Below are 14888 nucleotides of genomic sequence, written 5' to 3' on the forward strand. Positions count from 1 at the left end.
TTACACAGTAAATTTTATCATTTGTAGCTACACCTGAGAAACCAATGTATCAAGTGAGGTAGTCAGAAAAAACCCCAAACCCACCAACATCATCCCCCCCCCCCAAAAAAAACATGAAGACTTTCTAATTAGACATGCTTTATTGTGGAGAATTTCCTTTTCAAGGAGAAAAAAAAAATAAAAAAAATAAAGGGATCTTGGAACAAGATCCCTCTGCTCCTACACTTCGTAATTCAAATTAAAATAAAAAAGATGTTAGCATGCTGGTAACCTCTGGGAAATTAAAAGAGTAGCTCTTGCAAAGGGATTGCAGAGAAGCAATGCAGAGTCCTTCTCTCTTTCCATTCTCTGTGTTTACTGAAAAATTCTCCACAAAAGAAATCCAAAAGCTGACACAAATCGAGAGGAGGAGAGAGTCTGTTTCACTGCTGTTCAATGCTATTTCAAATTTACTTATCCTTTCTTTATCTCATTTGCTGACTGATAAAATCTTGACAGTATTAAAAACTAATCTGAGTCCTATTGCATGACTTGTTTTCCTTCTGTATGTTTTATGTATATTGATTGGAGAAATGAAAAACTGCTAATATCCATATGTTGTCACATCAAGAAAATGTGGACCACTTATTTTCCCAAATTACATTATGTCTGGACGATTCTGCAAAGATCTGGGAGCTGAGCTTGCATTCAGTTTTGAGATGAAATGAACCGACCCAACAAAGAAGGAAAATTAAATTACTTCTACCCATATTTTATACCTTTGACATTTACTTTCAGTGCCCCTCCCTTTATCATCTCCTTCAGTCTGACAGTTACAGTATCACCACTGAAATGCTGCCTAGCAAGAAAAATACCCCCTTCATTTGTCTCTGATCCAGACAAAGTCAAAGAGAGTCTTTCTGCTGACTTAGGGAGGTTTGGTCAGGTCCTTTACCAGTTATGAATGGGAATGGAAACCCTACTGCAGTGTTTTGAGGGGTTTATGCTCCTACTTAAATATTTTAGAGTCTAACTCAGAGTATAAGAACAGCCTCTTAAGCTTCAGACAGAAAACCCACTCACTTAAGGGCACATACACAATCAAGTGTTATGCTGGGACAGGGCCTTCAAGCTTTACTTAAAATCCAAGCTCAAGAAAACTGCTGGGAAGATGTGCGCTGCTGCGACTGCCAAAAAGCAAAATGAACAAGGCAAGGACAGTGAGAATAACAACAAGAACAAAAAGCCATTCTTGGATTCCCATCATCATCCAATTAAAAAAATAAATAATAGAAAAATTAAGATAGTAGACCCTGGGACTGTCTGAAAACTAAAGCCTTAGACACGATATCTTTACAAAACTGCAGGGTCAGCATCATGTAGAGTCATTTCTACATTTAAAAATTAAATCAGACATCTAAACATATTTAATATATTCTTCTGCACATGTCTACTCTTCTGGAGGACAAGAAAGAAGTTCTGGCTCAACTTAACTGACCACCATATTTCCATTAATGAGGATTTCACCTTAGGTTATTGATCACCACCTTCATTGCTGAGAGTGCCAGTTTGGTGTTTGTCAAAGATTTCTCTTGCCATTCAGGTTTCTGAAGCCTCATACACCTGCCTTGTTTTGCTTTCAAAGAGCATGTCCCTTTGAGGCAAAAAAAAAATATGGTCTTCTATTTACCTCTTTGGCTGGATGTCTTATATTGCACCCAGCAAACTCTGAGTGCATAGGGACATCTCCAGGGGCAGATACTAACTCCATGTTCAGGCAACAGTCAGAATCAGTTCCCTGTAGCTTCTTCTATGTATTTTTCAATTGTCTTGATCATGAGGTATCCCACTGCTTTATAGAAAAATGCTCCTAGGCACTGATCTGGGGAATTATACTGCCTCTGCAGACATCTAAGGGAATGTTTGCAAATAGTTGGGAGCAAAGATTTTAAAAGAACCCAACCACATATACACATGCGCACACATCCTATCAGATGATCAGCAGTAGGCAGGAAGGCATGGAAATATTTAAATGTAAGCTCTTTTGAATCAATTTGATATTTTATAAGAATACTAAACTATTACTCTAGAAGCCTGAAATTGGTTTTGCTTTGTAAAGCTGTGTCCTTAATTATAGACTTTGTGAGAATGAGGAAGAACTTCAATTTAGCATGAGTTAGTTGTGACTCCAAAAATGTGGAACAGCAAAAAGGATGTGTGAGTGTCTCATAAGCTTTGTGAAGTGCTCCAGCACACAGGTATGCTCAGAAACAATATTTCTAGTAGCCAGCTGACTTACCACTGCTTTGATTCTCTCTGATAAAAAGTTTGTCAAATTCTCCCTTTCAACTCATCTCTGATGCACAAATGGCCTGCCCAGGGGATGGCTTATGGCTTAAGTGCAACAACTTACAACTGCTGTTATGATTAAATGAACAGCTTCAGCTTTAAATGTGAATGACCCCAGCTTCAGAAGGCACTTAAAATGTGCTTCGGTGTAAGCAATTCAGGGACAGCCTCACTTCTGCTCTAGAACTGCAAAAAACCCCCATCACTATTTTTACTCTAGCTAATGGAAAGGTTTCTGGGTCAAGCCTTGTGGAAGACTACCCTTACGTTCTTTAGGAAACATCCTATCAAGCCAGTATATGAGAGACAAGAAAGGAGAGAGAATCTGAGGGCTGCAATAAAGGTTTCTACTGGTCTCAAGGGTAGTATGCAGAAGAAATTGCATAAGTGACTATGGTAGCACTGTGCCTCACTCTGTTAGCTTCTTCTGGGCTGTAAAAAAGCAAGTGTGATTTCTTCTTTTGTTAGAAGAAATATCCTCCACACTACCAGTTAAGTACATCCTGCATTGCCGTCTCTTGGCCTCTGAGTTCAAGAGGGCAACAGCTTGGAATTGTTGCTGGTGTGCTGGGTGGCAGCTTTCGCAACCCTGCCTGTGTCCCGACTGCTCAGAGGAAAGGTTGGGCATCTGCTGGGATTTGGTTTGCTTCCCTCACAGCGCTGCAGAGCTCTGCCCAGGGCTGCTCCCATAAACACATGCCTGCAGGTAGACAACAGAAACGGGAAGAGCCACCGAGACGTTAGTGAAATTCCACCCTATTTCTGTATGGGTATGTCTGTGATCCATGGAAGCTGTTAACCTTGTGCCCAACTGGCTTTCCAAATCAGGGCTTAAGCAGGTCACTGTCTTACAGTGCAAGTTCTTAATCAAACAATTGGTCTCAGCAGTTTGGACAAAGAGAAGCACTTCGAAGGCTGTCTCATTCTCCTTCTAGAGCAAACTTCAGCCAGTGTTAAATAGGCAAGAGCTGAAGTGAATCCCAGGGAATTGCAGCTTACGGGTTCATTGCTGGTCTTGGCTGGGCAAAGTCATCTATCTTCTGCACCTCTGGGGAAGGATCTACACAAGGAAGGGGTGAATCGCTTTTCATGGTGAAGGATCTGACATGCCAGAAAGAGCTTAAAATTTTGCTACAAAAAACTGCATGCTTGTTTCATGGCTGTAGAGGCAGATTTAACAGAGTGGGAACTACAGCTTTAGCCTGGAAATGTAACTCAGGCAGCAAAAATGCATTTTGTAATCCTTTTGTTTGATTCTTTCTTTTGCTTCTGTTTGGTTTGGGCAGCATGTGCCGGATACATGATGCACAATACTTAGGTTAAGTCATGCACAAATATGTAGAAACTGGATACATTATCTAAAAGAGCAGTCACAAACCAGAATTAATCACAGTGTAAGTGAGCTTGCATGTGCTGTAACAGGCACTCCTGCAGAAGCTGTCCTCAAGATGCATCTCTCCACTTCTGAAACAAAATTCATTGTATGGGGTAGTGGGCAGCCCTCACCTTTATATCAATACAGGTCTCAGAGCAAAACCCAGACTGCTTTCTTAGGCTGAAGCCATGTATCGTTACATCTGCAAGCAGCTGAGTCTAATTTCACTTTACACCAAGCAGACCAAAAATCCCATTTGAAAGGTGACAGGCCAGTGCATTAAGCAATTGGACCACTGGTGGGGTTAAGGTGGATAAATTATATAAGACTACAGTCTGACACTAAAAAACACTAGCTGGATCAAGGACATTTCTATCCATTCTGGCTCATTAGACTTAGGACAACAAGGTCAGCTATGTTAAATTTAATCACAGGGCTTCCTAGAGGGTATGGTAAATGTGTTGGCTAATTTTTCATACCATATTCCAGATAATATATCACCCACAGCTTGAAAGGTAGCTTGCTTGTGTTTAATCTATCCACTCTTCTTATGGCCAGTAAAGACGAATCTTTATTGCTTTTCAACCAGGATGAGCCAAATTAATCACAAGCATGTACCTCCTTCCTCCCCTATTAAAAACAGAGGGGTTGTAGTTCATGTATGTTAGCACTCAGTTTGGCATCATCTTTTTAATGGAAAAATAAACTGAGCTGTCTATTCTAAATTGAATCAGGCAAAATAAATAAGCAAACAAGATTTTTCTTTGCTGTAGGTACCGAGACCATGTCCGGAATGGAGAAGGCTAATTAGTTTTAAACTCTTTGGGGAAAACATTGTCTTTTTGTACTCTGTTTGTAAGGTCCCTAACACAGTGGGGGTCTGTTCTATTACTACAACTTCCATGCACTACAGTAATAAAAATAATAATACTGTGAAAGTTATTTAACATTGAGTCTTCTTGGGTGAACTGCATCTCGTCTCTGGAAAATCCACTGCCCCTCACAGAACAGTGCCATGCATGAAGAGTGGTATGAGCAGGTTCTATGCTACTTATACAGCTCTTACGATGCACAGCATTTTACAATAATTATGTATAAAAGCTAGAGTGATAAAGCAAGAGTAGGTAGTACCCTCCCTCCCTTCTGCTGCCAAACATTATACTGGAGAAACAGTGTGATGCCCCACTACCATACCATTTGGCTTTGGTAATGCCAGAACATCATACCAGTCCAGGACCTGCATTTGTGGATTTTCCGTTTCTAGGAACCACCATTTCTCCAATTCTGGCTGTCTTGCTGACAATCTTTCTCCTCATTTGAAGGTAGCCCTCATGTGAAGTAGAGTGTTGGTTCTAGTCACCAAAGGAGTGTCTGCCATGTAAAAGAGGTGCTGTGAAGGGAAGTGTGCACTGCAGCTGTTGCTGCACGTGCTGCCGTGATAACAGGATTGGTGATCCACAGTGAACAAATCCATTATCCTGAGAAATGCTAGGATTATATTAATTATCATTAGCTTAACTGTAAATTGTTAGCTAGAATCCAAAGAATTATCAGTGAGAGAGGAACAAACATCAACCCTGGGTAGACTTACCTCATTGCATAAAATTCTGTTTGGGATTAAAAAAAAAAAAGCTGATTTAAATGGCTGTGACTGAATTTTCTTCCTCGAAACAGGCTCCATATGGTTCCAAGAACAACAGGCCAAGGAAAGGCCTGAAGGAACGAGATACTGCAAATGTCATGGTGCCAGACAGAAAAGGGACAATAGCCCATGCTGGTTAGGGGTGTCATGGGAAGCACTTAGTAGGGGCAAAGTGAGGGGATGTGAGCTCCACGTATGACAGGCTAATCAGCACTGTGAACTGTGTGACAAATGAAAATTTGAGGACCCTCTGCTGGCAAAGGGAGTTTCTGGCACCTCACTCAGGGAAAAACAACCCAAAAAATAAGCAAAGGCCCACAAGACAAGTGGAACTTCTAGTTCCTGAGCATTACACTGTGGCATCTGTGTTTCATAAATAACCTCGTTCCCGGAAGCCTCCCTCCTGATCTTCAGTGGCTTCCTTAACCCCAAAGGATCCTTTCATCTTCATTATCTTTAACCTCCTCCTCGCCCTTTTACAACAAAAAACCTAAAACTAAGGGTAAATGGAAGGTAATAAATCATCTGCTTTAAGCACATCCAGTCTACCCAAAGGTCGGTGTCATGAAGCACTCATCATGACAAAGGTATTGTTTTGCCAATTCCATGTAACAAACAGCTCGATCTAGAGATGACATGACTCTTCATTCCCTTTCCCACCAGGCTACTGATCCTATAAAACTTATATAAGTTACTCAAAAAATAATGAATGATGAGCATGTGTTAAAACAATCCACCGGTTACGCTGAATTTTTGTATTTGAGTTAGGATTTATCTGGGAAATGTTAAGACAGAAGCTTGAGATTATTTCAGCAAAGAAAGAAGAAAAAAAAAAAAAAAGAAGAAAAAAGAGAAGAAAAGGAAAAGTGGCTGTAGAATAGGCTTACATAATACACCTGTAACTAGTATGTACCTGTGAAAGGGTCAGCTCCCTTGGTGCAGTGAAACTGGTTTAGCTACGTTGTATATAATGCCTCTAAACCATTTATTCTCTTGGAAAGTGTTGGAAACACTCTCTAGGGTCTTCTGCAATGGCAGAAAATGCCAGATGGCAGCACACTATGCCTAAGCCTCAGAAGACTACACTTCCAATGCTATTGCATGCAGGTTGCATTATCTTCAGAGGGTTCTCAGTGGTCTAGTTGGGTATCAACACACTGGAGAAGTACCAGCAATTGAAAAGTCAAACTCAGTTATCAGCAATAGTACCTGAGATACTATAATTATTACCCAGTAATTAATTGTACATCTTAGATACTCTGGCACTGTAACTAGCAGTTAGATAGTTTCTTAAGAGTGACAATTTTTTCAGTAGCAGTAGGTGAGATCTGAAGCCTGACTATGCACTGCTCTGCAATTTGCTGAATTATATACACCGGGATCAGTGAGTGTTAAAACGCTAACAATGGGATTTAGTAGAGCTTGACATTCACTTCAGCCCTCTGTTTTCCTACTGGTATATAAAGAAAACCATCCTGCTTTAAGGTCAGGTGATTATGCCTTTGTATTTGTATTACTTTTTTTCCAGTGGAAGTTCTCACAACATGTAGAAAATTATGGAGATAACCACAGGCAATAAGGAGACCTTCAGAAGCTACACTCCTTGATTCCCATCAGCCATAAATGCAGACACTGGAAGATGCTTTCTGCTTGCAGTGCAGGAAGGGAAGAGGAATAGCATATGCAATGAAAAGAACAGGGGGTCATTTAGATAGGTGGAGCCAGGGAGCCTATTGATGCAAATCTCTACCAAATGCCAAGCAGCAATGCTGATTTACACCAGCAGATGAATATCAGACATGAGTTAGAATTTTGCCCAGACCGCCTGTTACAAGATCTCTATGCTTAAAGTTCCCTGTGGTTCTTTAGTGAATAATAGCTTATTCACAGGTTTTATGCCTACTCCAAAAGACAACACACCGTGGGGTTTGTAGAATATGGATACTCCTAACCTCATGCTGAGGTGTTGATTCGTTACAGATTTGGCAGAGTATTGATTCATTTCACTGAATAACCAACAACTTTTCTTTAAGCTTCTTGGGACATTTACTGTCCAAATGCTTACCTATTTTATTAAAAATTTCTGATCAATTTCTGAGTTCTGTAGATGAAGACATGCCAAGTTTAATTCATGAACAAAAAATGTGCATAAGCAACTCAGTTCCAAATACTAAAAAATGGATTAAAAACTTATGTTTAGACCTATTGGGAGGTTGTTGAATAGATACCATAATTTTATACTACAGAAGGCATTCTGGTGTCAGCATGTTTTTCATGTCAAGTTCTAGCACAGATTTGAGCTGATGCACAAAAAAAAGTTTGAAATACACCTCATTTCATATAAAAAGTTGTTATGGTTCTGGGGTATCATGTCTTCCACATGGCACAATCCTAACATCCTGGTTTTGTCTCTTAGAAATAACTGTGATGATGAGGACAGATAACGAGTCTTTTTGTCAAGAATGCCTGAATTAATTTGCAAATACGAAGAATCAGTCTAAGTTACTAAAGTATTATTTTACACACACCCTCCCCAATTTATTTTAGACTGAGGGCACCAAGTTCATAACTGCACAAGGATTTGTTACATTACAAATTCTAATGATCCAGATGAGTCACTGAATGTTTGCAATTGGAGAGCAGGCTTTGTAAATGTTCTATCAACTGATTTGATTTGGTCAATAACAAAACATCCCTGCAATTTGAAACTTTGTTGATGACTCTTACCAAATGGATCGATGGTGTCAGTTCACTGCTTGGTAGGCATGTGTCCAGATCCACTGTCATCATCCTTATGGTACATCTGGTGAGCAGATTTCACTTCTGCCTGAAAAGACTCTGCCTGTCTGCAGACGTGACACCCGTTTTGTACTCAGTTGTTGGCAGCCGATACACAGCTCTCTCACGGACTGTCATTGTCTTTCAATTAAAAGTCAAACATATAGTATAGATATTTTTAATGGAATGGAGCCTAATATAGTCTAACAAGAGTTTTTATATCTAATTTTTTTTAATAAGGGATGGATGGGAGACACCAGATCATATAGTGGGAAGAATGCCCTTTCTCCCCTTCTGAGTTGTGTGATCTGATGTTGGGGCTGGGACAGGGGTTTTACGTGCCATCTATCATTCTGTGCAACCCTCTGAAAGCACATAAATGCTTTTCATGGCAGCTTGAGAGAAGAAATTGAGAAATGGCCTGTGCCCAGAGGAAAATCCTAGTACAAAGACAGGACACTGGGACAAGCTCCATTATTTGGGGATTGTCATGGCCAATTCAGATGTCCGGTCACTGACATAACACCTGAATTGGCATCATCTGGTAAATTTGTCAACAATCTCAGCAAGGAGTTTTATGACTGAGTAAACACAAAGATGGTTCATTTTCTCACTCAGAGGGGGTTTGGGGCATATCAGCAAGGTAATAAGTCAGTACAGCTCCTGTTAATGTTATGTCTACTTTTAGAATAAGAATAACCTTCCAGGTCCATCATTCCATGGCTTTGTGTTTAGGCCACACTGATCCTCTGGCCCGTAAAGGAAAGAGCCACATCCTTTGTATCTTACTGATGAATCCTTGTTGAATTTAATGGGGCAGAGCTTTGCTGGTGTTTAAATTGACACAGCAAGATGATCCTTTATGAAACACAGTGCTCTGCCATGTAAGACAATGTGGATCACCTGGGATGAAGGAGAAGGAGAGGGACAGGGTAACCTCAAAAGCAGAGATATACAAAAATTAATTTAATTTTGCAGATTCCTGACTGGCACCTGTTCTTCTCCCTAATGTTTTCTTAAATTTCTTTAAATTTGGGGGGGGAGAAAGGAAGGGAGATAGAAGGCACCCATGCTTCCTTTTCTGTATGCAGACAGCACTTTTCTGGAAGGCCATTAGGATGGTACATGGTGGTGTGAGCACCCCTGTGTTAATTTAAAAACTCAGTTGGTGATCTTGAGGTAAACTTAAGGCCACTCCGAATAAAGTGTGTGCATGTATATTTGTACAGGGGAAAAAAGTCAGGGTTTTGTGTTAACAGTATTTTGCCTGACAGACCCCTCACAACCTAAGTACTGTGGCGAGTCCCTATTGTGCTTTTAATTTCCTTGCTTTCTGTTTTCTTAGGAGAATTTTTCTTTTTATAGAATATTATTTTTCAGTTCTAATTTTCAAAGGGCTTCACTGTGAGGAGCTTTTCTCTGCTGACACGCTTGTGGGGGGCCTTTGGCTTTCATTTAACATTCCAGATGATTTTCTGGGGCATCACTTTAAGTGCAGAATCCCCCCAGGAATAACAAATAATCCATTTTCCTCCCTTTAACATCTGTTGTATGCTTCCTTACTTTCAACCAAGCAGACACGTTTAGTAATTATCACTGGCTACCTCTGTCAGCAACTCCTCCACTCCCCCACTTCCAAACACAGAAAGTACAAAAAACAGACTTAGCTTCAGAGGTGGCAGTGGTGGGGGAGAACAACCCGAGAAATGAGGAACGGTCAAGCCTGTTATTGCCAAAACACAAGAATTCAAGCCAGTGCTCTATGAAAATAAACAGGCAGTTGAAAAAGAAGGTGAAAAGTGAATGGAAGTTCTGCTGCCTCAGGGAAAACAATCTGACTGTTTGCTTCATCATCTAAGCCTCTCCTCAGGACAGCACTGAGGCAGGTACCTTCATCCTTACTCAGGACAGCATCTAAACGTATGCCCAGAGATCAGCATACATGCACTTTAAGGCATTTCTCTGAAATGGGGCTTACACATTGCATGCTAAGATAAAACTTCTTCAAAATAATTTTATGGTTTAGTCATTGTTTCACTATTCAGTTTAGGAGACAATGCCCTCTTTGACATTTAATCCCTCCTATTTGTTGCTTATTTTGGTTATCGAAGGAAAATTCATCCTTGTGCCTAACAGTCCTCTTCCCCTGACCACACAAACGTGCCTCAGATATCTAACCTGACAAAGTAATTCTACCATCTGACTTTGAGTTTCCTTTCATGTGCACCAAAACTCACGCAACTGAAGTTACTGAAGGGTAAGGCAGTGTAAAAACAATAGAAAACTGTGTAAAACAAGTGTAAACACAAGCCCCAGCCTCTCTCTACCACCTGCACCCTGTGAAATCATTCGCATCACCACAGCATTAAATGCACATACTTAACACTCTTTCCCAGAGCTCCGCTCTGAAGCGCTTTGCAGAGATGTAAATGAGAAAATAAGGTACAAGGCTGTGAAAAAAATCATAATAATGAAATCTTGGTCTATTCCCATTACCTGTCGCACATCACTTTTCTTCAGAAGAACTGCCTCTGATTTACAGCTGGGTGAGCAAGGCGCCAGTTGGAGAAGCAGCAGGTATGATGGGTAGATGGTTACTGCTCTGCAATTGGCGGTCCAGCCCCTTTTCCAAACTGCTGCAGAAGCAGAAATCTGCGCATGGAGGAGGGGAAAATGCCCTTCATTACCTGGAGCCAAAGTAAGAATCTGAGGTAAGTGGGTTAGTGTGCAGCGGACACCCAACACTCAGAAGTACTGCTCCTTGTTTGCAGAGGGATGAGTAGGGTTTGGGCAGGTTCACCAGTGTTTTGTTACTTGGGTGTCTTTGGGAACATGGTCACACTCTGGTTACAAGTGCTCTGGTTACAAGTAACTCTGGCAAGTCTGAGTGGGCTTGCCTTTGCATGGCATGGATGGCGTAAGGGTGAGGTAGGACAAGGTGCCATTCCCTCATGTTTCCCCAGCTACATCTTTTGCCAACTGGACATTCTGAGCTAAAGCGACGGGGGGTCTTGAGCCATTTTTTTTCTGTGGTTTCTGGACAAATGTTTGTTAAACATCTGGAAACATGGGGGTCTCTTGGCTTATGCATATGTGCAGATCAGATCAGCTCTAAAGGTGTACATAGATTAACACGTCCATGTCCAGTGAGATGTACCCAGTGGACCCAGAGGCTCACCACTGGTGTGGGTATTTCTCTCCAGAGAAGTCCAGAAAAAAAAAAGGAGAATATTTTAACTGTGACGTTAGAAGGCTCACTGTGCTTGCAAAGCCTCTGCCAAAGCTGTGCAGCAGGACAGCCCCTGTGAGCTGGGAATATTGCTCCTGTGCTTTGGAGATCCAGGTTCTGGAAGCTTTGATTCCTGAAACAGCCTTTTCTGCAGCACCCCTTAAAACCAGATGCAGATATGTGATTTATTTGAGATCAGTTGAGTTACAGTTTATATTGGCTGTATGAAAGTCAGATGCAAGCTTATAACATCTATGTGTGGGTGTCTGACCTGAAAGCAATGGGGAAAGAAAAAACCAAAGCTACCTGCATCATCAAGTTGGTGTGCAAAAATAAAACCAGCAGGTAGGGAACACTGCTCATGGGGGATGTTCACAAAAATGTGCCAGCATCAGGTGCTGCATTGTGCTGAAGTCCCTGTAACAAACATGCTGTCAGTGGACACAGCTGAAGAACTTTAATTGCTCATTTTTCCTCAAACTTTGGCCTGTGCCACCAAAAAAAGTAAAACCTTTGTTGCGTGTAGGGTATACTGCAGGCCTGAAAAACCTGCCTTGTAGAACAGCCTCCCACTGAAGGAAAACTACAAATCCTCTAACTCCATTTCACTTCATGGAGCCCAAATACCTTCAAGGAACCATTCAATATTTGTGGCATTTAGCAGAGAAGTGCTGTAAACAAACACTTAAATGAAAATGAGGTACTTTTAAACAAAATGTGTCACTAATCACCATCCCTTGATAAAGTCACTTTAAGTGTAGGTAATTTCTTTAAAACCTTGCCCAAAACTATTTGAATGTTTCAAGCATCCGAGAACAGCTGCCCAGAAGCTGTGGGCAGGAAGCCCATCTTTGGGTAAGACCTCCACATCCTCTCCTCAGGGCCAAATGTATAGACTTTGAACAACTAGGATGAAGGCAGTGATTTTACTTGGCATAAGATACCAGGTGAGCTGGTCTTCTCTGGGGTTTTTCTTAATTTTTTTATCAAGTTGGTTTTATTTCCCAGCTCTCCCCTTAAAGCCTTGCTGTGTTGCTATCTGAGCTGGAAATCCAAAAAGTTATCTCATCACCACTGTATTTCAGAAAGTAACTTTCTTCTTTCATGACGTAAAGCTTTTAGGTTTTTCCTTGGGAACCACATTTCTAGCAGATACCTTAGCAACGGATAGTGCCTTGGTCTGATCCTTATAAGGCTTTAATCAGAATGATTTTTGAAAACATGGATTAAGGTCCATCCATGCTATAAAGAAACCATTTTTCATTAAGCCATTTTCAACCAAACTGCATTCACTCAGGACACTAAATCATGCAAACAGAATATAAATCACTTAGAGACTCTATAAATCATGTTGGTCACTGATATAAAAAAAAAAAAAAAGAAAGAAAAAAAAAGATTAAAGCATTCACTTTACAGTGAGCTAAAAAATAAAAAGCACTTCCTTCATTTCCATTGCCCAGTGCAGTCTCATGCAACTGGTCTGAAACCTATGTAAAACAACAGCTTTTCCAAATTTAGGTAAAAATTTTTAGAAGTGGTCAGGAATTTTTGGACTAAACTTTTCTCATCCCTCTACCCACAAGGAAAAATAAGCAGTCATCTGTCAAAACTGAACATGATTGATGGCAAAGGTTTTTTTTTCAACAAGTCTCTCAGCTTTAAAAAAAATCAAAAGAAACTTTGAATGATCAATAACTGCTATTTTGACATTTTTTTAAAGTCAAACGTTTTATTTTTTAATTGAAGGAAACAAGTGAAAACACCACGTTCCTTTTGTATTAAAAAGAGGCAACTGCTTAGAAAGGTCACAGTCAAAATATACTCTTTGAACATTATTAAAGTGAAATATTTAGTTTGGACCCTATCTTGATTTTATTTTGGAGATTTTCATCCAGGTTTTAAAAGGACCTTTTACCCCTGGTGGGACATAGGAAAAATACTAGAATTCTTGACAACCCTGACAGGGTGAGGAAGCTCATTCCCACCCAGGTTCAGTAGCTCTTTCTCCTCTCCCCCTAGTTCTACTGGAAGGGCACTCAAAGCCATCTGTTTCTTGACTCCCTTTGAGATGGCTGAGAAGTAGAAATGAAGGTACTTGCAGGCTTTAATTCACAAAAGCCCAGAGACATACATGTAAGATCCCAATCACAGGAAGTCATATTCTCGTCTTGGATTAACCAGAGCCACAGCTGCGTTGGTCTAGGGGTCAGGCTTTATTTTAGACCTATTGTCTACTGACACAAGCATCTGCTATGCTTACAAATCAGGCCCTATGTCTAAATGCAAATGTGAATCATATTGGCTACAGTGCTACCTATGTTGCCAACTGCTCTGCTAAACTGTTGGATTTTTTTCCCATTAATGTACCTTCTGAGTCCATTTTAAGGAGAAACTAACAAGTCAGCCATTGATTTACCATGGGACCCATTAGCAGCAGGCATTTAAAACTGCAGACCATTTACTTTAGCTGTATTATAGCCCTGCTGGTATCAATCACCATAACATCACAGACATCAGCAGGGCTGTACCAATTTATATGATCTGAGGATCTGCCTTCTTACCTTTACCGAGGTATTTGCAGTAATTCAGCCTTGATTCTGAGTGGTTATTTGCAGCTGGACCCCTTGTAGAGCCCCAGTGAAATAAAATTAGGTGAAGCAATTTCTAAGGCAATTTAAGGCCATTAAACATGACCAAAAAGTGATTAACATTGTTTGTGTGATTTACTGCTCTGGCTGAGCACTGTTTGGTTGAAAATGACTTAGTCAAAAATGCTTTTATATGCAGCAGGAAGATGACTTAATCCATGCTTTCAAAAACACTGATTTTAGCCAAATATGGAGGGTCAGATACAGATACTCTGATCATTACTGAAGTAGTGGCCCAAGCTATTCTTCTAAGGAAGAAACGTGTGTCTCATTTCACATCTAGGGCTGAAACCAGCAGGTGTCCACTCATAAACTGTGATGCAGCATCAGAGCGTTCCTAAGAAAATCCCTCTATTTCTGCAGTGTTTCATTCTTATGGGAGGCAGTTTACAAAGTAGAAATGGATCCATGGTCGCCAATTTGTACAAGCGCTGCAGTGTATCATAAACTTTCCCCTTCTTTGCCCCAGTGGTCTTCCCTCCACTTTGGAGTATATCTACATGCACAACTCCCTGTCAAAGACAAAGAAAATGCCTGAAGTGTCAGGGGCAACATTCACAATGCTATCTAATCCAAATACTGTTTTCTGACACTGTCCCTCTGTCACTGTTTCTTAAATAGGTATGAGAGGAGTGTGCAGAAGAATCCTTGGAAAGTGTTTGTAATTGCTTAGGTTGTGCACCAAATTAAAAATCATCTCATTCAACAATTCTCTGGCCTAGATTTGTTTGCTCCCATTGCCAGATGCAACTTAGTGGCACCTGCTCACCTTCTGATTTGGAAGTGAGTTGGCAACACCTGTTCTGATTTAATTTGATGAAGGTAAATCACTGCACGTCCCCTAGCAGCAAGGATCCATTATCGGTAACTACATTATCTGCAGCGTAC

Source organism: Athene cunicularia, assembly GCF_003259725.1.
Source record: "Athene cunicularia isolate RWA chromosome 1 unlocalized genomic scaffold, athCun1 chr1_part1, whole genome shotgun sequence".
Lineage (NCBI taxonomy): Eukaryota > Metazoa > Chordata > Aves > Strigiformes > Strigidae > Athene > Athene cunicularia.